Below are 22,091 nucleotides of genomic sequence, written 5' to 3'. Positions count from 1 at the left end.
TTCATCTGTTAGAGCGATACTTGTCCTCGTTATAGAGTGCCAGTATCCCCGCCTGTCACGCGGGAGACCGGGGTTCGATTCCCCGACGGGGAGTGATAATACCGTTTTGCACAGCCTATGCACGGCGGTGTGCTCACGTAATAGCATATCTCGCTCCCCCCCCCCTACCCTCCGCGTGGCAAGTAAGCTCATCATGTTCAATTCACGATTGACAGCTTCATCTTTTCGAGCGATACTCGTCCTCGTTAGTATAGTGCCAGTATCCCGCCTGTCACGCGGGAGACCGGGGTTCGATTCCCCGACGGGGAGTGATAATACCGTTTTGCACAGCCTATGCGCGGCGGTGTGCTCACGTAATAGCATATCTCGCCCCCGCCCCCCCTATCCTCCGCGTGGCAAGTAAGCTCATCATGTTCAATTCACGATTGACAGCTTCATCTGTTAGAGCGATACTCGTCCTCGTTAGTATAGTGGCCAGTATCCCCGCCTGTCGCGCGGGAGACCGGGGTTCGATTCCCCGACGGGGAGTGATAATACCGTTTTGCACAGCCTATGCACGGCGGTGTGCTCACGTAATAGCATATCTCGCTCCCCCCCCCTACCCTCCGCGTGGCAAGTAAGCTCATCATGTTCAATTCACGATTGACAGCTTCATCTTTTCGAGCGATACTCGTCCTCGTTAGTATAGTGGCCAGTATCCCCCATTCTACTTCCGGCTGCGAACGAGTTCGGACGTGGTATCATGAGCTCGGTTGGAGCGGTAAACAAGGCTAACCCTAGCCTGGATACAGAAGGATCTTCTGCTTCAAGTGTGCCTCAGGATTACAGAATTGTGCTTCCTGTACTACCGAAGGATTCTCTTGGATGCAATGCCATCATTATGCATGCGGATATTACCGGTAGGCCCTATCGAATTGAAGACTTTAAGCCTGCTTTAAAGAGCTTTGGCAATCCTCAAGATATCACGCAGTTCGGCGCGTACCTAATGAATCATGTCTGGCTGTTAACGACTAGCACGCAGGATGCAAAGGACAGGATACTCCGACATAAGGAGTGTGTGGTAAAAGGAAAGAGGTGCCTACTACTTGACCCGTCCCAAAGGGAACTGACAGTGAAAGTCTTCTGGATACCCTATCATGTGAGCGACTCCCAACTTCAGCTGGCATTCCAGGGCTTCGGCAAGGTATCTGATGTGCAGCGCGAGAGATGGCGCGACGACACTTTCGGGCATGTAGAAACAACAACGAGAGTTGTCAAGCTTAGGTTACATGATGACGTCTCTGCCGAGAGGATTCCACATCTCATGAAAGTGGGTGGAAGCCAAGTTCTTGTGTCTGTTCCCGGGAGGCCAAGATTATGTCTCCGGTGTAGAGAAGTCGGCCACATTAGGCAGTACTGCAAAACCCCGAGGTGCACTACCTGTCGTCGTTTTGGACACCTCGCAGAAAATTGTATTCGATCCTACGCACAGATGACGCGCCCGGTCCAGGAGGACAATGCCGACGTCGTCATGGACCAGGAGGAAACGGCTAACGCAATGAATATCCCTTCAGGGCCCACCAACGCTAGCGACGATGCTATTTTAAGTGCCCCGGCTGGGCGTAGCAACGCCCGATGCGCCCGTGACTCCTTTAGAACACCAGTCACAACCTACCGATCCCAACTGCAACGCTGAACCCAGCAACAGAAAGGAACCCCCTACTAATCATGGTGCTAACCTGGACACTTTAAGCCGGCGCCCTGACACAACGGAGCCCGAGTTGTCAGAGATGGAGGGCGATCCGAATAACACCCCTTTGGAATCGGATAATAGGCAGCGGCCTAGTTTTAGAACCAAACGCAAGAAATGGGCAGTGCCCAAGATTCCGTACGACACTCGAGATAAGGGCAGTCACCTTACTAGAGACCCAAAAGCTGCCTCACCATGAAGATTACAGTTGCTACTTTCAACGTCAGAAGTCTCATAAGCAGGAAAAGGAAGCAATACCTTCTGGACATGTTATTAGCGAAAAACATCGATATCTTGTTTGTGCAAGAGACTAAGATTGATACCGACGGAAATGAGGAGGATCTCGTTCAGTTCTTCAAACAGTCTTATCAGGTTTTTCATTCTCAAGCTATACAGGGAAGCGCGGGCACAGCGGTGTTTGTGAAACGATCCATGAAGATTAAGGTCGTTCCAGATATCGGCCAGGACTGCCAAGGTCGCATCAGCTTCGTTGATTGCCTAATCCAAGGGGAACTATTACGCGTGATCTCAGTATATGCACCGAATGGAGCATGTGAAAGGAAAGACTTCTTTATCTTTTTGCGGGAATTTGTGAATGTCCCGGGCAAAGTTCTGCTAGCGGGAGATTTTAGCTGTGTTTTGTCGGCTGCTGATAAAACTTCACACACATCGTGGAAGGACGCCGGATCAACGGAACTGAGCAAGTTATTGTACGAGAACAACCTAGTTGATGCAGCAAATGGTATACGGAATAACACCTTCCGTTTCACGCACTGGCAAGGGAGCTCGCGTGCACGACTAGACCGGCTATATCTGTCTGCGGAGATCGATGTCACCGGTAGCCGATATGTCGTCGAACCCTCCAGCTATTCAGATCACGGCATGGTGCTTCTGACTTTTGCTGTGACACCTGAGAGAACCACGCAGTCACCAAGGAGCACTCCTTGGAAGTTCAACGAAGCATTGCTGGAGGACGAAGGTTTTTGGTCTCAGGTGTCAGAGCTGTTGAACGACTATGTTGTTGCAGGAAAGATTGACGCTGTTTCATGGGAGCTCTTCAAGTGCCGTTTCAGGGCTGCCGCAATCAGCGTTGGACAACTGCAGAGTCAGAGAGCGAAGTACCAGAAGAAATGCCTGGTGGACACATTGAAGCTTCTAATTCGGGAAGAAGAACGTGCACCCGGCCTATTTATAGAAGACATTCGGCATTGTAAAGATGAACTGCGGACCTTGCTGAACAGGGAGTACGCAGGAGTCGTTATACGCAGCAGAGTTCAACTAATTGAGAGAGAGGAACGACCAGCTAAAGTTTTTGCGACATTGGAGAGGAAACACTTTTCGACGAACGCCATCACAGCAGTACAGACTGGTAACGGCATAGTACGTGACAGCAAAGGAATTGAAGAAGCTTTTGTTAAAGTGTACAAAGATTTGTTAGCGCCTTCGTCAAACCCAGTGAATGAACTGAACACACGCCTATTCGCACAAGTTCCTAAGGTTCCGGATGAAGTTAAAGATAGATTGCAGGAAGAAATCAGTGTTGAAGAAGTACTCTGGGCCATCAAAAAGCTGCCAGCTAGGAAATCCCCGGGGCCTGATGGCATTGGGACAGCCTTCTATAAGCTGTTCAGCGAGCGTCTAGCACCCATCCTGAAAATCGTTTTCGATGACATCTACAAAAGGAAGCTCCTCCCTCCTTCAATGAGGCAAGCCCATGTAGTCCTTATCAGGAAGAAAAAGAAGGCGTGTGAAGCTACCGATGTCAGCGACTTCCGACCGATCAGTCTGCTGTCCACTGAATACAAGGTTCTTGCTAAGATCTTGGCAAGACTCCTGGAGATAGGACTGTCTTCCGTAGTCGGGACGCATCAACTTTATGGTTTTAAAGGCCGCTCACTAGTAACGAATCTTCACCTGATGCGCACAGTATGTGAAGTAGCAAACGCACTCCAAAAGGCGCTAGCGGTACTTCAGATCGATCTCAGTCGCGCGTTTGACAGAGTACTACATGGCTTTCTTTTTGCACTCCTCAAGTGGTGTGATGTGGGCGACTATATGGAGGGCTGGATAAGAACGTGCTACAGAGAGCTAACGGCTACACTACTCATCAACGGCAACCCGAGCGCGCCTATCCCCGTGAAGCAGTCAGTACGGCAAGGTTGTCCCCTGTCTCCTATTCTGTTTGCGCTGTACTTAGAGCCGCTATGCAGGAACCTCATGGCCGACAAGAGGATCAAAGGCCTTGAAACGCACGGGGGTAACTTGAGCGTTCTCTCCTATGCGGACGATATAGCGGTCATCTTCTCTGCGAGGGATCAGGTCGAACTCATTCTCGAGCACGTCGCTACCTTCTGTGAAGCGTCCGGCGCCAGCATTAACCTAGAGAAAACCTCTGGAGCCTGGCTAGGGCCCTGGGATACAGCGCCTGAGCACTTCTCTGGAATCACATGGGACAAGACGATCAAGAGGTATCTCGGCATCACCTTCGATCCCACGACGCCTCTGACTGAACAGTGGAGTCCACATATCAACCATCTTCGAGCTCCGCTCCTGAAGTGGGCTGGAAGGAACACGTCTTTCTTAACGAGATCGTTCATCTGCAATACTGCAGTCTATCCAGTGTTCTTCTACCAGGCCCAGGTCACACCGTGTCCAGCATCATGTGCGCACCGCGTGCATAGGATCTTCGCTGTCTTCATCTGGAACTCGCCAATGGAGAGGATGAGAAGAACTAACATATTCCACTCCATACAAGGGGGTGGATTTGGATTGGTCAACGTCGCTGTCAAGCTTTTAGTCCATCGTTTTCTCTACTTTCGGAAAAAGAAGCACGGTGTCCTGCAGTGGGCTTTTCAGACGCTTGGCTGTGTCTTCACACCCGCATTCACAGTGACGACGGCGAACCCTCCGAAGCGTAAGATGGGTCTCGCTTTCTACAGGGAAGTAGCTCAGTCTGTTAACTTCTTGAAGGATATGTTCTCCTGGGAGTATCTAATCTCGGTTAAGCGTCAGAAGTTGTACCGGGATATGATCAACAGTTTGTTTCCTGCACCGTTGTATCGAAGCAACTATCCAGGGAGAGAGCAAGATATGGTCCTTAAGAATGTGAAGAAACTGCCAGTATCCACAGGTACCCAGAGGTTTTTTACATTATTTCACACTGAGACCCTGCCGGTCAAGTCATGGCTGATAAAGAAGGGCTTCACGGTTCCGTGGTCCAACAAATGCGACATGTGTTTCGCGGCGGAGGAGGATCTGCCTCACACTTTCCTGGGATGCAGAAATGCTGTACAGTTTTGGGGCTTTCTGCGTACAACTTTTGGTATCGAGGAGGAACTCACGTGGATTCGTCTGAAGTTCCTTGAAGTTGCAACGGAGTGCAGCGTCGGCCTAAGCCTTCTGTGCCTCCTTGGCCTGCACGTACTGTGCATTCATCGCATGGACATTGCAAATGGCAGGTCTCATCCGCGAATTCCGCTCGTCCTGCTCGTCCTGCTCGTAACTAAGATCAACTGGTCTGTGAGTGTATTACAGGAGCGCGGCGTCGGCGACGACGACCTCCTACGCAGTGTAATCAACTTGCGCGATACATTGTGCAACTCATTCCCAGAAGAGCTGAGAGTGTTCCTCCGCCCCGTCGATTTTAGTAGCAGAGACTCTTGCATACAGCTCATGGCTCCTTATTAAGTTGAGGACTTCTTGATAACTTTCCTGTGACAGTCATCTGGAGTGACCACAAGGACTGCTCATTGTGAGGTGTTTTTAAGTGTACGACGCCAAAGAGATGGTGTCGTGTTGAAAATTTTAATGTAATAAAAAAAAAGGCGCAATCGGATAGCGCGTTCGGCTGTTAACCGAAAGGTTGGTGGTTCGAGCCCACCTGGGGGCGCTCAGTGGGATTGTTTTAGCAGAAAAACGAGCATTAAATGATATAGTACATTATTTTCCTCGCACAGTGAGACAGAAGACCCGGGCACGTGTAGCCTCCGTGGCGCAATCGGATAGCACGTTCGGCTGTTAACCGGAAGGTTGGTGGTTCGAGCCCACCCGGGGGCTCTCAGTGGGATTGTTTTAGCAGAGAAACGAGCATTAAATGATATAGTACATTATTTTCCTCGCACAGTGAGACAGAAGACCCGGGCACGTGTAGCCTCCGTGGCGCAATGGGATAGCGCGTTCGGCTGTTAACCGAAAGGTTGAAACAACTTGTGATGAGGCTAATGTTCTTCAGAGAGTCCGGACACCCACTGCTAGAACAGATGAAGCAATATGTGGGGTATAACTACCTACCAACGTTCACCGTGGCGACACACTGTAAATTGATCAAACTGAGTGGTTTTTATAGAGAGGTTGTGGACAGTATAAACTTCTTAAGTGTGCGCTTCTCGCGTGAATACATCGTCACAGTGTCCAAGAAAAAACTGTATGCGGACTTAACAGACGTATTATTCCCAGTCCCACTGTACCGGCAAATACCTAGTGACTGGCCAGGTGGAGACATTCTACAACGGGTGAAGAAAATGCCAATTAGGTCAAAGTTAAAGACATTTTACTTTAAGTTGCATTCAAATACCCTGCCTGTAAAGGAGTGGTTGGCAAAGAAGGGTTTCTTCGTTCCTTGGAGTACGCACTGTAGGTTCTGTAAGGTGCCAGAAACGATAGATCACGTGTTCGTTAATTGTACGGAAGCCCAGTTCTTTTGGGATGATCTTGGCAAGAGGATCGGCAGGGATCTCAGAATGAACCCGCACACAATCCGGTTTTTGATTATGATTTAATTTAATGATTTAATACGTCGGGGGGGAGGGTTCTCCTGGAACAGTGACACAGATAAGGGGGGTACATGTAGTGTGTTGCTCCAAGCCGCAGTCCACTTTGTTGATCACGAGCGTTTCGTTTTTTCTTAATTTGGTGTTAATACGTATGGAAATAAAGGGGAGGAAAGCCTCCGTGGCGCAATCGGATAGCGCGTTCGGCTGTTAACCGAAAGGTTGGTGGTTCGAGCCCACCCGGGGGCGCAAACTGGGTTTGTTTTAGCGGAGTAACGGGATTTAAATGATTTAATACGTCGGGGGGGGGGGGGGAGGGTTCTCCTGGAACAGTGACACAGATAAGGGGGTACATGTAGTGTGCTGCTCCAAGCCGCAGTCCACTTTGTTGATCACGAGCGTTTCGTTTTTTCTTAATTTGGTGTTAATACGTATGGAAATACAGGGGAGGAAAGCCTCCGTGGCGCAATCGGATAGTATTCTGCTTCCGGTTGTCAAAGCGATCGGACGTACGAACATGAGCTCCGTAAAGGAGGTGTCAACGGCTAGGCCAAGCCGGGATGAAGCAAATTCGGAAGCGAACGACACATACCAGGTTATCCTGCCGACCCTGCCTGTTGGAGAGTTTGCGGAGAACACCGTAATTATCTACGGCGATATTACTGTGAGGCCCTATCGCAGGGAAGACTTCCGTGACGTGCTCAAGGACAATGTTAGTGCCAAGGACATAGTATCTTTTTGGACATATCAAATGAATCATGTGTGGATACTCACGACACGGGACGCTGCGGCGAAAGAAAAACTTGTGAAGTTAAAAGAGTGCACCGTGAAAGGTAAGGGATGCCTAATATTCGATGCGCAACAGCGCATGATAATCGCAAGAGTACACTGGCTACCATACCACATACCAGATGAAATGGTGAAGAGAGCTTTCTGCGTGTATGGCGAGCCCCGTAAGGTGAACCGGGAAACTTATAGCGACGACTTCTTTAAGGACATAGAATCCACAACTAGGAACTTCAAGTTAACGCTGAAGGAGGGTGTAACGCCGGAAAGCATCCCGCATATGCTTAAAATAATGGGACATAACATCTTGGTGTCAATCCCTGGCCGACCCCCTCTGTGCCTCAGATGCCGGCGAGTTGGGCATATGCGACAACAGTGCAGGACACCGAAGTGTAAGGAGTGCCGGCGGTTTGGTCATGAAAGTGATGCGTGCATAAGAACGTACGCTGACAGAACACGTGGTGCACTACGACATCCAAGTGACGACTACCTGATGGATGACCGTGAGACAGATGAAGCAACACAAGTAAACAACAAAGAAGCGTCTTGTCAAGCAGAAAATAGCCTGAAAACCCATGAGGAGAGCGCTGATAAAGCAGAAGTGGAAAGCAGAGGAGAGGAAGAAAAGAGCTTACCAGAAAACGAGGAAACTGACATGGTAACCGCGATAGAAACGAGCCGGGAAGACGCAAATAAAAGAACGCTAGCTCAGAGCGAGGTCGAAGGAATGGTTGAAGGAAATAATGATGAAATGACACAAGCTTCGTCTACGACACAATCTCGAGAGTGGAAAACGATCGTCCTCAAGCGTAGGAAAACCTTCAAGCCAACGGTGCCCTACGACCCGCGGGATCGTGGTTCCTCGCAATAAAGTACGACACAATATGAAAGTACGAATCGCCACTTTTAACGCTAACAGTCTGGTATCCACACGCAGGAAGCTGGCGCTGTTGCACATGCTGTGCACCAATAGGACGGATATATGTCTGGTGCAGGAGACCAAGTTGGCGTTGGAAGGGGAAGAGGAACTACTGAAAATCTTTAAACAAAGATACCAAGTTTTTCACTCTGCTGCGCAGAATGGAAGCGGCGGTACTGCAGTATTTATTAAAAGACGGAAAGGGCTGCAAGTGTTTCCGGATATTGGTCATGATTGAGAGGGCCGGATCAGCATGGTGGACTGTATTCTGGGGAACGATTTGGTGCGAATCATTGCGATGTATGCTCTGAATTCTGTGACGACCCGAAAGGAATTTTTTCACTATTTGGGAGAATTCGTCAAAACACCGTCGAAAGTTATCTTAGGGGGCGATTTCAACTGTGTGCTGAATGCGAAGGACAGGAATTCGAGATCTCGGATAAACGATGCAAGCACAAAGGAATTGCGTTCGCTCCTCCACGATAACTACTTAAGGGACGTCCAAGACGATAGCCAAGGAGAAGCACCAAGGTTCACTCACTGGCAAGGAGCAGCACATGCGCGTTTGGACAGAATATATGTGTCGGACGAGCTTCGTACATACGGGTACCGATTGACCCCGGTTCAGTTATCGGATTACGGGTTCGTAGATGCACACGTTGAAACTAAACCGATAGCTCAAAACAGAACTGGAAGGCCGTTACCGTGGAAGCTAAACGAAAGCGTGTTGGAAGAGGAAGCTTCTCTGGAAGAAACGAATGAAATGCTGGAAGCCTTGGTGAAAGGCGGGAAAATCGATGCATGTTCCTGGGAAGGCTTTAAGGTTGAGTTCAGGCAAGCGGCGATCAGCTACTCGGAAAAAAAGAGTGCACAGAGGAAAGCTCAAGAGTCATCCGCAATGCAGAACTTGCGAAGTTTAATAAGACTCGAGGAAGAAAACCCTGGAGCATACTCAGCAGACATCAAGCAATGTAGAAGCATTTTGGAAAATAGTCATGACACAAGATGCCTAGGAGCAATGATCAGGAGCCGGGCTAGTCTGATAGAACGAGATGAAGTGCCGTCAAAAGTCTATCTCACGTTAGAGAAGAAACAACACAAAAGAAAACAGATAAACAGCATAAAAAGCGGAGAAAACACCTTAACAGACCCCAAGGACATCGAGCAGCTTTTTGTTACTGAATATGAAAAGCTTTTTAATGAAGACAGCACTCAAGCGATGAAGTACGAAACGCTCTTCAGGGAAGTGCCCCAAATTTCTGACGCAGCAAGAGAGTATCTGGATCAACCCATCTCAGCAAATGATGTCGACACTGTCATTGGAGAGCTCTCGGGAAATAAAGCTCCTGGCCCGGATGGCATCGGCACAGCATTCTATAAAAAGTTTAGACAGCCGCTGGCTGACATCCTCGCGAGTGTGTACGCGGACATCTACAGAAGAGGTTTGCTGCCACCAGTAGTAGGAGGGGGGGGGTCCTATTAACATGGGGGCGAAACTACGGCACCCCTGCCCTGAACCCTGCGCGTATTTTTGCCCGCGCGGCGCGTGTGCGGAGGGTTGTCCGCGCGCTTATCGGCGGGGGGAGGGCTGCGTGCGTGCTTACCCTCTCACATTTTTCAGCCTGGGACGACTTCTTTAGACATTTTTGAGCCTTGGCCGATTTGGTTCGGGTATTTTTTCCCACACCCTGCGGGCGGCGCTCGGGTGGAGACGCTTACCGGTGGGCGGCGCGTGGCCGGAGGGCTGCGTGCGCGTTTACCCTCTGACATTTTTGAACCTGGGCCGCCGACTTTCATCAATTTTCAGCCTGAGCCGACTTGAATCATAATTTTTTTCCAGCTACAACAGGTGTGCAGTAGGCTGTTTACATGCAAAGGATAGCCATACACAAAAGTACAAGTGAAAATATATTTATTAAAGTCATTACTGTCAGAAATTATGTTATGACTCTGTGTGAAGGAGAAAAACACAGCCAAAAATCTGATACAATAGCATTGAATAGGTATCACAAATCAAACACAAATATCTTTTATTGGTGGAAGTTTTCAATGAAACAGAAGGGATAGCACATTTAAAATATTCTTAATCAATGTAAGTAATTTCGAGCACAATAGCTATGTTTAATAATATTATAATATATAATATAATATATAATATAATAATATTCCAACATTACTCAACTTTTAATTTCCTTACGAAGTGAATAGCACAGACATAAGGAAATAATTCGAATCAACACATAGCATTAACATAGAACCAATCATCCAACATGTAGGGAAATAATAGCTACACCATATCAAAACGAGAAACCATCACCACATTTAATCAAAGAAGATATTCTTAATCAATATGATTATAAACAAAATTATAAGTTGTATTTAAAAAGCCTAATATTCCTATACGTGAGAACCATCAGTGCAATAGCGGGAAGTTCTGATAGTTGTATGTAATTAATTGCGAACAGCACAGACACTGGCAGACCATGGGACACGAACACAAGAGGAAATAAAATCTATACCACTACAAAGAAGATATTACTAATCAAAACAACAGAGTAATCTATCATTCAGAAAATCAGAAAAAAATTCAAACTCATCAGAAAATAGACATGTTAAAAATGAACTTCACCACATAGCACGCTCCTAGCCAACAAGCAGAACTAATGATATCTGCCTTGATTTGTTGAAGACGGGTGCCAATAGATGTATGGAAGAACACGGAACACGAACGACAAGAGGAAATAAAATCTATACCACTACAAAGAAGATATTCCTAATCAAAACAATAGAGTAATCTATCATTCAGAAAATAATCAGAAGAAAAAATCAAACTCATCAGAAAATAGACATGTTAAAAATGAACTTCACCACATAGCACGCTCCTAGCCAACAAAGAACGACACGAAGACAAGAGGAAATAAAATCTATACCACTACAAAGAAGATATTCCTAATCAAAACAACATAGTAATCTATCATTCAGAAAATCAGAAGACAAAATCAATCTCATCAGAAAATAGACATGTTAAAAATGAACTTCACCACATAGCACGCTCCTAGCCAACAAACAGAATACGAACGACAAGAACACAAGAGGAAATAAAATCTATACCAATACAAAGAAGATATTCCTAATCAAAACAACAGAGTAATCTATCATTCAGAAAATCAGAAGAAAAAATCAAACTCATCAGAAAATAGACATGTTAAAAATGAACTTCACCACATAGCACGCTCCTAGCCAACAAACAGAATACGAACGACAAGAACACAAGAGGAAATAAAATCTATACCACTATATTATTTATTTGTTCCGCACTCCAATCGGTTGCTTGTCAAAGACGCCTTTTCTTCTTCTTTTACTATGTCTGGGCTAGTGCAACTGATTGAGAAATATACATGCACTGTGGAATTTAATTCATGAAATATGATAAGTTTTCACATGAGATTAGTGATCCTTTTTGTAATCATAGACTGATGTATCATGTCTCTAAATTTCAATGACCGATCCTTCTCCGGCAATTCTATCCTTCGGGTGTTGAACTTGTACAGAGTGTAGTCGAGTAAAACCTATTTGGTGGTCAGGTCTCATTCCATACGAGAATTCTTACACAAATTGTGGAATATTCGTTTCCTTAGCGATCACTGTTCTCAGTCTAGCCATGCTAAATGTAAGCTGTTTTTCATTGTGATGCGAAGAATTCATTATAATGATGACAAAGATTACATTTATTGTTTCAGTTATACACTTGTTTATTTCGATAAATTACAGTTCTATTTCAAACTCTGAAGTTTTCGTTTGTTGTCTTCATTGATGAATTCCGAAGACATTAAATAGTTTATTCTGATTATTGGGCGCTTGAATCCAGCGTTGATTAACGCAGGCGCTATGTTGTCGCCGTGTTTGTATTGCTTCAACAACTTGCACTTTGTCGCGATGAACTTGCACAGTCTCTTATTGATGTTTCCTTTCTTTGTATGAAGATTCTTGAATGGAGTACAAGAGAGTATTAGATGGAAATCGTCCGGTGGTCCACCGCAATTGATATGTTTGTTGAGTTTCAACAGGTGATAATACATCAGACCTTGCACGACAATATTGAACTTCTGTTGATTCGACATCGTTGCAGAGACTGGTAGAAGAAAATAATTGCGTTGCCGTGGTAGTGGAATATGTCACGTGATAAGATTTTATGTACTTTCCATCTCAGATATGTGTAATTTCAACAAATCCGTAATGAATCGTGCGATATAGACCGCTTGTATATGATAATTTGATCCGACTGCTTTCTTGATGAATGCAATGCCCATTGCGATGATTACAATTACATCTGGTCTAGTGTATTTCAATTCTTCGTTGGCAAACTTCAAAAACTCCGCCATCAATCCCAGTGGTCCTTCCGACGTTGATGTGCAGCTATTTTTGTAAGTATTGTAGATTCGGCATATAAATTCTTGCACCTTCAGTTCTGTAGTTTGTACCATTTCTCCGAATACCACCATGTCTAGGACGTATTGAAATGCAGCGATAATGAAATCGTTTCGCGGCTCCTCCTTTTCGAAGCAGTTTTTTATCACATCTTCCCATGACTTATGGTATCGAGTACAAAAGCTGTCCATCTTTTCAATGTAGAGCAATTGTCTCTTCTGTTTTCAAGTGCACATCTACACTTAATTAAAAGCATATCTATGTTTATTTTATTGATTAAAATTTTATTATCTGCTTTAGAATGCTATAATCTCCACCTGTCGTGAGAATTATTGTTTTGACTTTGTTTCAAGTATGCACTCGTCTGATATTCTATGAGTTGTGAACTTACCGCCTAAAATAATTATTGCCTTGGATTCGTTTCAATTGTTCACTCGATTGACATAAGTAAGTATCACTAAGATGGGAATGCCTCAGAACTCTGAGTTGCATTTCACATTTGATATTTCTGTGTGGTTTATTAGAAATTTCCGTTGCAAGATATTACAAAAATCGATGTAATTAAATTTGTTTCTCGTTTTTTGATGGAGTATCGTTGCTACCAATTAATAATTTGGACTTTCTCTACATCTTCAATAACAATATCGCATCTCTACAAACTTAGCCGACTTGTCAACCACTTTGACGAAAGATTTCTGTTTCAGGGAAAGGATGCGAAAAGATAGTGACCCGCGCAAGTGATATCGACATCTATTTGCGCTGCACAATAAAATACATCGCCTTTGAACTCTCTTATCTGACCTCTAGAGCGCCCCGTTTGCTGGACGAAATAATATAGCCCCTAACCCTTTGAGTGATAAAGCATGCGCGGTGCTATGGTCACATAAATAGAGACATAAAGTCTCCTGGCTTTGAGGAAAAGAGTGAAAACCGTGCCTATTTCCTATGTCTTGGATACCTCCATCAAGGTTCGTAGTGTTTGTTAGAATGAAAATTTTATATTGATCGATTTTATGATGGTTCAATGATAGATTATTTTCCTTTGTTGATGTTTACGTGTCGCCGCGTGTTCCTCTGTTCTTCAGCGTTAAGTCTGTGCTATTTCGCCTTTTGATAGATTGATTAGCTATTATTTTTCTATGTGTTGGATGGTGCGCAGGTTTGGCTCTCTATTAATTGTAGCTGTTGATTGTGTTGTTTCTCGTTATTTCATCACGTCTATGCTGTTTACTGAATAAGAAATTAAAAGTTGAGTAATGTTGGAATATGAAACTGAGATTCCCTATTGCGCTCGAAATGTCATGACAGATATTCACGCTATTGCAATGATGGTTCTCACGTCTCAGACTTTTTATAATATAACTTGTAATTTCATTGTAATCGTATTGATTAAATATATCTTCTTTGTAGTGGTATAGATTTTATTTCCTCTTGTGTTCTTGTCGTTCGTGTTCTGTTTGTTGGCTAGGAGCGTGCTATGTGTGAAGTTCATTTTTAACATGTCTATTTTCTGATGAGTTTGATTTTTTCTTCTGATTATTTTCTGAATGATAGATTACTCTATTGTTTTGATTAGGAATATCTTCTTTGTAGTGGTATAGATTTTATTTCCTCTTGTGTTCGTGTCGTTCTTTGTTCTGTTTGTTGGCCAGGAGCGTGCTATGTGGTGAAGTTCATTTTTAACATGTCTATTTTCTGATGAGTTTGATTTTTTCTTCTGATTTTCTGAATGATAGATTACTATGTTGTTTTGATTAATCAATGTAGTGGTATAGATTTTATTTCCTCTTGTGTTCGTGTCGTTCTTGTCGTTCGTGTTCCGTGGTCTTCCATACATCTATTGGCACCCGTCTTCAACAAATCAAGGCAGATATCATTAGTTCTGCTTGTTGGCTAGGAGCGTGCTATGTGGTGAAGTTCATTTTTAACATGTCTATTTTCTGATGAGTTTGATTTTTTCTTCTGATTATTTTCTGAATGATAGATCACTCTATTGTTTTGATTAGGAATATCTTCTTTGTACTGGTATGGATTTTATTTCCTCTTTTGTTCGTGTCGTTCTTTGTTCTGTTTGTTGGCCGCAGGAGCGTGCTATGTGGTGAAGTTCATTTTTAACATGTCTATTTTCTGATGAGTTTGATTTTTTCTTCTGATTTTCTGAATGATAGGTTACTATGTTATTTGATTAATCAATGTAGTGGTATAGATTTTATTTCCTCTTGTGTTCGTGTCGTTCTTGTCGTTCGTGTTCCGTGGTCTTCCATACATCTATTGGCACCCGTCTTCAACAAATCAAGGCAGATATCATTAGTTCTGCTTGTTGGCTAGGAGCGTGCTATGTGGTGAAGTTCATTTTTAACATGTCTATTTTCTGATGAGTTTGATTTTTTCTTCTGATTATTTTCTGAATGATAGATCACTCTATTGTTTTGATTAGGAATATCTTCTTTGTACTGGTATGGATTTTATTTCCTCTTTTGTTCGTGTCGTTCTTTGTTCTGTTTGTTGGCCAGGAGCGTGCTATGTGGTGAAGTTCATTTTTAACATGTCTATTTTCTGATGAGTTTGATTTTTTCTTCTGATTTTCTGAATGATAGATTACTATGTTGTTTTGATTAATCAATGTAGTGGTATAGATTTTATTTCCTCTTGTGTTCGTGTCGTTCTTGTCGTTCGTGTTCCGTGGTCTTCCATACATCTATTGGCACCCGTCTTCAACAAATCAAGGCAGATATCATTAGTTCTGCTTGTTGGCTAGGAGCGTGCTATGTGGTGAAGTTCATTTTTAACATGTCTATTTTCTGATGAGTTTGATTTTTTCTTCTGATTATTTTCTGAATGATAGATCACTCTATTGTTTTGATTAGGAATATCTTCTTTGTACTGGTATGGATTTTATTTCCTCTTTTGTTCGTGTCGTTCTTTGTTCTGTTTGTTGGCCGCAGGAGCGTGCTATGTGGTGAAGTTCATTTTTAACATGTCTATTTTCTGATGAGTTTGATTTTTTCTTCTGATTTTCTGAATGATAGGTTACTCTGTTATTTGATTAATCAATGTAGTGGTATAGATTTTATTTCCTCTTGTGTTCGTGTCGTTCTTGTCGTTCGTGTTCCGTGGTCTTCCATACATCTATTGGCACCCGTCTTCAACAAATCAAGGCAGATATCATTAGTTCTGCTTGTTGGCTAGGAGCGTGCTATGTGGTGAAGTTCATTTTTAACATGTCTATTTTCTGATGAGTTTGATTTTTTCTTCTGATTATTTTCTGAATGATAGATCACTCTATTGTTTTGATTAGGAATATCTTCTTTGTACTGGTATGGATTTTATTTCCTCTTTTGTTCGTGTCGTTCTTTGTTCTGTTTGTTGGCCGCAGGAGCGTGCTATGTGGTGAAGTTCATTTTTAACATGTCTATTTTCTGATGAGTTTGATTTTTTCTTCTGATTTTCTGAATGATAGGTTACTCTGTTCAATCTGTTGTTTGATTAATCAATGTAGTGGTATAGATTTTATTTCCTCTTGTGTTCGTGTCGTTCTTGTCGTTCGTGTTCCGTGGTCTTCCATACATCTATTGGCACCCGTCTTCAACAAATCAAGGCAGATATCATTAGTTCTGCTTGTTGGCTAGGAGCGTGCTATGTGGTGAAGTTCATTTTTAACATGTCTATTTTCTGATGAGTTTGATTTTCTCTTCTGATTATTTTCTGAATGATAGATTACTCTATTGTTTTGATTAGGAATATCTTCTTTGTAGTGGTATAGATTTTATTTCCTCTTGTCGTTCGTGTTCCGTGTTCTTCCATACATCTATTGGCACCCGTCTTCAACAAATCAAGGCAGATATCATTAGTTCTGCTTGTTGGCTAGGAGCGTGCTATGTGGTGAAGTTCATTTTTAACATGTCTATTTTCTGATGAGTTTGAATTTTTTTCTGATTTTCTGAATGATAGATTACTCTGTTGTTTTGATTAGTAATATCTTCTTTGTAGTGGTATAGATTTTATTTCCTCTTGTGTTCGTGTCCCATGGTCTGCCAGTGTCTGTGCTGTTCACAATTAATTTCATACAACTATCAGAACTTCCCGCTATTGCACTGATGGTTCTCACGTATAGGAATATTAGACTTTTTATGATACAATTTGTAATTTTGTTTATAATCATATTTATTAAGAATATCTTCTTTGATTAAGTGTGTTATCACTTCTGATTCATTGAAAACTTGTTATTAGTGTTAATGAAAATATTGTGTTTGATTTGTGATACCTATTCAATGCTAATGTATCATACCTGTAATAAGTATTGTTACGTGTATTGTGTTCCTTCTATTTCAGATTTTTGGCTAAGTTTTTCCCATTCACGCAGAGTCATAACATAATTCCTAATGACTTTAATAAATATATTTTCACTTGTACTTTTGTGTATGGCTATCCTTTGCATGTAAACAGCCTACTGCACACCTGTTGTAGCTGGAAAAATTACGATTCAAGTAGACTCAGGCTGAAAAATGACGAAAGTCGGCGGCCCAGGCTGAATGGTAAACGCGCACGCAGCCCTCCGGCCACGCGCCGCCCACAACAGCAGCCCTCCACTCGAGCGCCGCCCACCTGTCGCGGGAAGGAAGTCGGCCCAAGTAGGAAAATGGTGAAAGAAGTCAGCCCATTGTGAAGGGTACGCGTGCACGCAGCCCTCCGGTCACGCTCCGCCCACCACAGCAGCCATCCACTCGAGCACCGCCCCTGTTACAGGTGTTGAAGGTTTTTCGGCTGGGTTTTTCTCCTTCACCTGATTGGCATCACAATTGGCACAATTCCCAGCACTATTGGCTTTAATAAATATATCTCAACTTGATTGGCATTAATAAATATATCTCAACTTGATTGGCATTAATAAATATATTTTCACTTGTACTTTTTGTGTATGACCCTTCTTTGCATGTCTCTGCATGTAAACCGCTCACCTGTTGTATCGGAAAAAATATGCGAAGTCGGCCAAAGAAGTATGCCCAGGCTGAAAAATACGCAACGATGAGCGCACGCCCAGCCCTCCCCCGCCGTTACGCGCGCGGAAAACCCTCCGCACACGCGCGGCGCGGGGAAAAATACGCGCAGGGCTCAGGGCAGGGGTCCTGTAATTTCGCCACCCTGTACTTTCTAACCGTCCCTTTACTACTTACGGGACTGTCTGGTCGTATTTTCTTTCTTCAAAGGACTTATCGTTTATCTACGAAGACATGTGTTTCACGAAAGAATTTTTATGAAGTATTCAGTATTGAGCATGTCCCGAATATTAACAGCAGCGGTGCCCAACGACATTTCATCGTCACAGCATCGACAGCATGTCGGCAAAAAGCACACAACCGCAGGTACAGTCTATCCCGCATAGACCATGATACAAACCAGGAAACCGCTGCACCAAACAAAAGAATTGACTGAACTGCCAGATCTAATGTCGCCGAAAGCTTAATGATTCTGGAAGTCAAAAGCATGTTCATGATCTGTGTACAAGCCGACAGGAACCGGTGTGAAACACGGTCATCGTCAGACCGACAGTCGGGGACACCCAAGCGCCAAGATGGTAAAAATGGAGAAGGAATTTCATTCATACCGACAAGTTAACGTGGAAAAATCGGACGCTCAACCACAGTCACGGACACCACAACGAAGGGCATTTGACGGATCAACCACTTTGCCTTGCATTAGCAGAGGAGGCGGCCCGGCAGGGAAGTTGACGTCACGAAGATTTCTGTTTCCGATAGGTATAGATGCGGGACCCTACGGCGGGATCATGACACGTAACGATGACGTGTCTCATAAAATGGCCGTGGTTCCGTCAAGCAGCTCGCCATTTTCCGCTTGGTAGCTGGCCACGGTGTGGTTTGTAGACTTAGAAAGACGTTTCCTCTCTGATGAAAACAAGGAAAAAAATATTTCATAGTGCATATTTAGCGAATGTATAGTGCTTCAACGCAGCTTGCTTAGAAGTCTTATAAATAATTTAGTGTGCCCAGTCCCTATTGATGTGGTATATGCTTTGCTTTGTCTCTGTTACAGTACTGATGCCATCTTTGACGTTGTTCCACGTGCCTGGCGGACGTTCTGTGGGGTGGTGGTGGTGGTGGTGAAAGGGCTTGCCGTTGTCGGCCTCACGTATGTGGGCAACGTCACGACTGACGCCCTGGGGAAATGTGCGTCCTGGGCCGACTTCTAGGGGAACTGTGCCGACATATGTCTGAAAGTGTCTGAGGAAAACCCAGGAAAAACCCCAGACAGCACAGCCGTGGGACGTTCTGTGGGAAAGAGCATCTAACTACTGGACGACGAATTACCTGAACTTCATGAATTAAGTTTTGAATTGAATTTCAGCGAAAATGCGAGACAGCAGAATTGATGCCAATCATTATTTCAACCCACCCTCTTTCTAAAAAAAATCCCGAAGCTAACACGTACTTTGAGATATAAATCGGGAAGCTTTTGGCATGCAAATGTGCGCACAAACGCACAAGCGTGTGCACTGCTACAAAATCGAAAAGTAGAAGACGTCATTCGGCACGTGAGCGCGCATCGACACATGGCATTTGGCCCTGTTCGCTCCCGACATTGTTAGTCTGGCGTAAGCAAGAGTTATGGTAGAAGTTGTCATAGCTTGGCTATTGTATCGCGTCGCGCTGCCCATCGTTCTTCTGACAGGTAAGGACGCGATAACGCGAATTCGTGCTTCACTTCATCATCGACATGCCACCTGCCTTGTGAACAGAGCTGTCAACTACGGGCGAGAGAACAGATGCCCCTAGTTCTAACGTCTACCTGCGTACATGGTCGATCCTTTAGTCCCTGTAGGTCCTTGGTGCCTGTTCTGTTCTGGTCCTTTGGCGACCACTCAGTACACTTGCTGATATCCCCTATCGTAAATCCTCTGTGGTTTCTTCAAAATGGATGTGCTTCATTTGGAAATGTCTTACTGTATACCCTGTTAGCCAACACCTCACGAAAGTCATTCGATGATGCGTGTTTTCGTGTAACTGTGTGTGTAACTTTCGTGTGTAACTTCGTGTTTTCTTTACATACTGTAAAATATTATGCTGCAGCTGTACTTCTCCGATACAATGTAATATCCGTGCTGTACCTTTTGATGTTACTGGCTAATCCGCTGACGTCAAGCCCTACGGGAAAGAGAAAAACAGGTGAGTCTCGCGGGTGATATTTATCCCTCTTACACGTCGATGTCCACTTTTCAGCACCAGCTATTTATCTGAAAGTCATCGCACTAACCTCCTCAATGGTATACTTGTGCCACATCATTTACTACGTATTTTTGCTCGTGACGGCAAATGAGCTGGAGATGCTAGACATGTGTTCCACCCGGGAGCGTCTTCTTGCCGTCCTGGGCATCGACCGCTTGAATGGCCTCACTGTCGTGCATGCATCCCGCCTTTTCGGATTGGACCTGGCCGTCTTCGTAGTTGCTGGGGCTACACTCCTTTGCTGCGAACGACAAGGTGAGGATGACGATAATGCGGCGTTGTTGACGTGCCCCGATTGGCGGAGCGCGCGTCCGTGGCTGCGCAGAGTCATTTATAGGGAGATGTTGGCCATTCTCGGTTCTTTCGCCGCCTCGTGGATGGAGCCTATTTTGACGTCAGAGTCGTCGTTGCGCCACCCAAAAAGCCTGAATCCAAGCAGAATCCGCTTATCAGCCATCTATGGCGCGCCATATCGCGCGCCTGTCCGTCAGCTTTGCTGTCGCAATGAATGCAATCTACAGGAATAACCGGCTCATGACCCACAGCCGCCTGTGATAAGGGGGGCTTTGTTGCCATACTGAAAGGGTTCAAGGACGAAGGGCTTTCCAAGGACAATATACGCACGTGTCTTCCATCCTTGCATCGTAAACAACGAAAAGCATCAATATGGAGTCGGCGACCGGCTCACAACGGGACGACAATAGAGCACGGCGAGGGAGGTGGCTTAGCCGTGACGTCGCATGACGCGCTTCGAGTTAGGCTCCTCCTAATGGCCAAACTCTACCTATAAACGGCTCTGTGGCTGCGAAACATCCATTCAAATATCTGAACGTGCGCATGCGTGCGTACGCTTTTTTGAAGTTTACTAACATGCATCACAATACTTGCCCTTTTGCACTGCTTCCGGTTTTCTTGTCAAAACGACAACCGGTTTCATAGCAAACGTGCTCTGCGCCTATTGATACAGTTATCGTTCCTGATTTGAAGAGGGAGAGCGTCGTATACGCCTTTTTATGGCCATTTGAAATTGCCACGAAGAGCCGTACGGCGTCCCATTTTCAACAAATCCGGAAAGTGAAAGATATAATTCTGCATGGCGGCTGGTTCCGAGCGTCATTAGTCGCGGAAGCACCGGAAGTCATCGTGGCACCGGAAGTTGTGGCGAGGGTTTGTTTATGTTTACCCGATAATGTCATGTATAGTATTCGTCCCTTATGCGGCGGCACACGTCCTGCATGAGGTCACGCAGCATCAGCTACATTTTTGTAGCCGCTCCTCTAATATTCGGATCACTCAAATGTAGCATAATGCTCCGATTTCTAAAATAATGTTTCATTACCTATACATGACATTCTCGTGTAAACATAAACAAGGCCGCATTACAGCTTTTGGTGCCACGAAGACTTCCGGTCCTTCCGCGACGAGGATGCTCGGAACCAGCCACCATGCAGAATGATAGCTTTCACTTTCCTGGTTTGTTGAAAATGGGAGGCGTATGCCTCTTTGTCGCAATTTCAATTGCCATAAAAAAGGCGTATGCGGCCCTCTCTCTCCTCAAATCAGAAGCGATAACAGCATCAGTCGCCGTAGCGGTTGGCGCAGAGCGTGTTTGCTGCGAAACCGGATGTCGTTTTGGCAACAAACCGGAAGCGGTGCAGAAGGGCAGGTATTGGTGTTACCGGCGCAGTTGAACCAACCGCTATGCTATCTGTCGCTTTTATGTTACCGATCGCCATTGATGCAACTAACGTAAGCATATCACCTTTCCAGAAACTGCTCGTTCCGAAAACATTCGACGACTTCCACAACGAAACAAACGCCGACACGCTGGGCGTTTCTTTGGGGAGCTAACTGTCCTGTCTCTAATGGCTGCAGCGGGAAGCTTTCGCTCTTCGCTGTCGTCCATGGCGTATTTCCTCTCCTTTCTTTTCGTGGCGACATGCCTAGCCCTTCACCGCCGACTAGATCGCCGTTGCTTCATTGGTCGCTTCTTGCTCTTGCTGTACAGTGGGCTGCATACACTGGTGGTCTATTCTTATCAGTTGGACTACGCACAGAATTTCATTCCATCTACCGAAATTCAATGGAGGTTAGTACGACTCATGAAAGCGATTTCTTTGCGTTGACGTTATAGAGGTTCCCTGCAATGAGGAGTTTTAATATGCCGCTACCGGAAGCACGCGAGCTAACGGCGTCTGCGGGGATAGCTCCCTCCTTGC

General features: G+C 44.8%; 3 non-coding genes across 3 annotated transcripts; all 3 read left to right on the top strand.

The window, feature by feature from the left end:
- The first annotated feature begins 456 nt into the window (after positions 1-456).
- On the top strand, positions 457-528 carry Trnad-guc (transfer RNA aspartic acid (anticodon GUC)). The gene has a single exon. It is a non-coding gene; the product is annotated as a tRNA-Asp (tRNA).
- A 5,183-nt stretch (positions 529-5,711) lies between these two features.
- On the top strand, positions 5,712-5,785 carry Trnan-guu (transfer RNA asparagine (anticodon GUU)). The gene has a single exon. It is a non-coding gene; the product is annotated as a tRNA-Asn (tRNA).
- An 888-nt stretch (positions 5,786-6,673) lies between these two features.
- On the top strand, positions 6,674-6,747 carry Trnan-guu (transfer RNA asparagine (anticodon GUU)). The gene has a single exon. It is a non-coding gene; the product is annotated as a tRNA-Asn (tRNA).
- The last annotated feature ends 15,344 nt before the right edge of the window (positions 6,748-22,091 follow it).

Source organism: Ornithodoros turicata, unplaced genomic scaffold, assembly GCF_037126465.1.
Source record: "Ornithodoros turicata isolate Travis unplaced genomic scaffold, ASM3712646v1 Chromosome45, whole genome shotgun sequence".
NCBI classification, from domain to species: Eukaryota; Metazoa; Arthropoda; class Arachnida; order Ixodida; family Argasidae; genus Ornithodoros; species Ornithodoros turicata.
This window is presented reverse-complemented; position numbering and strand designations above follow the sequence as displayed.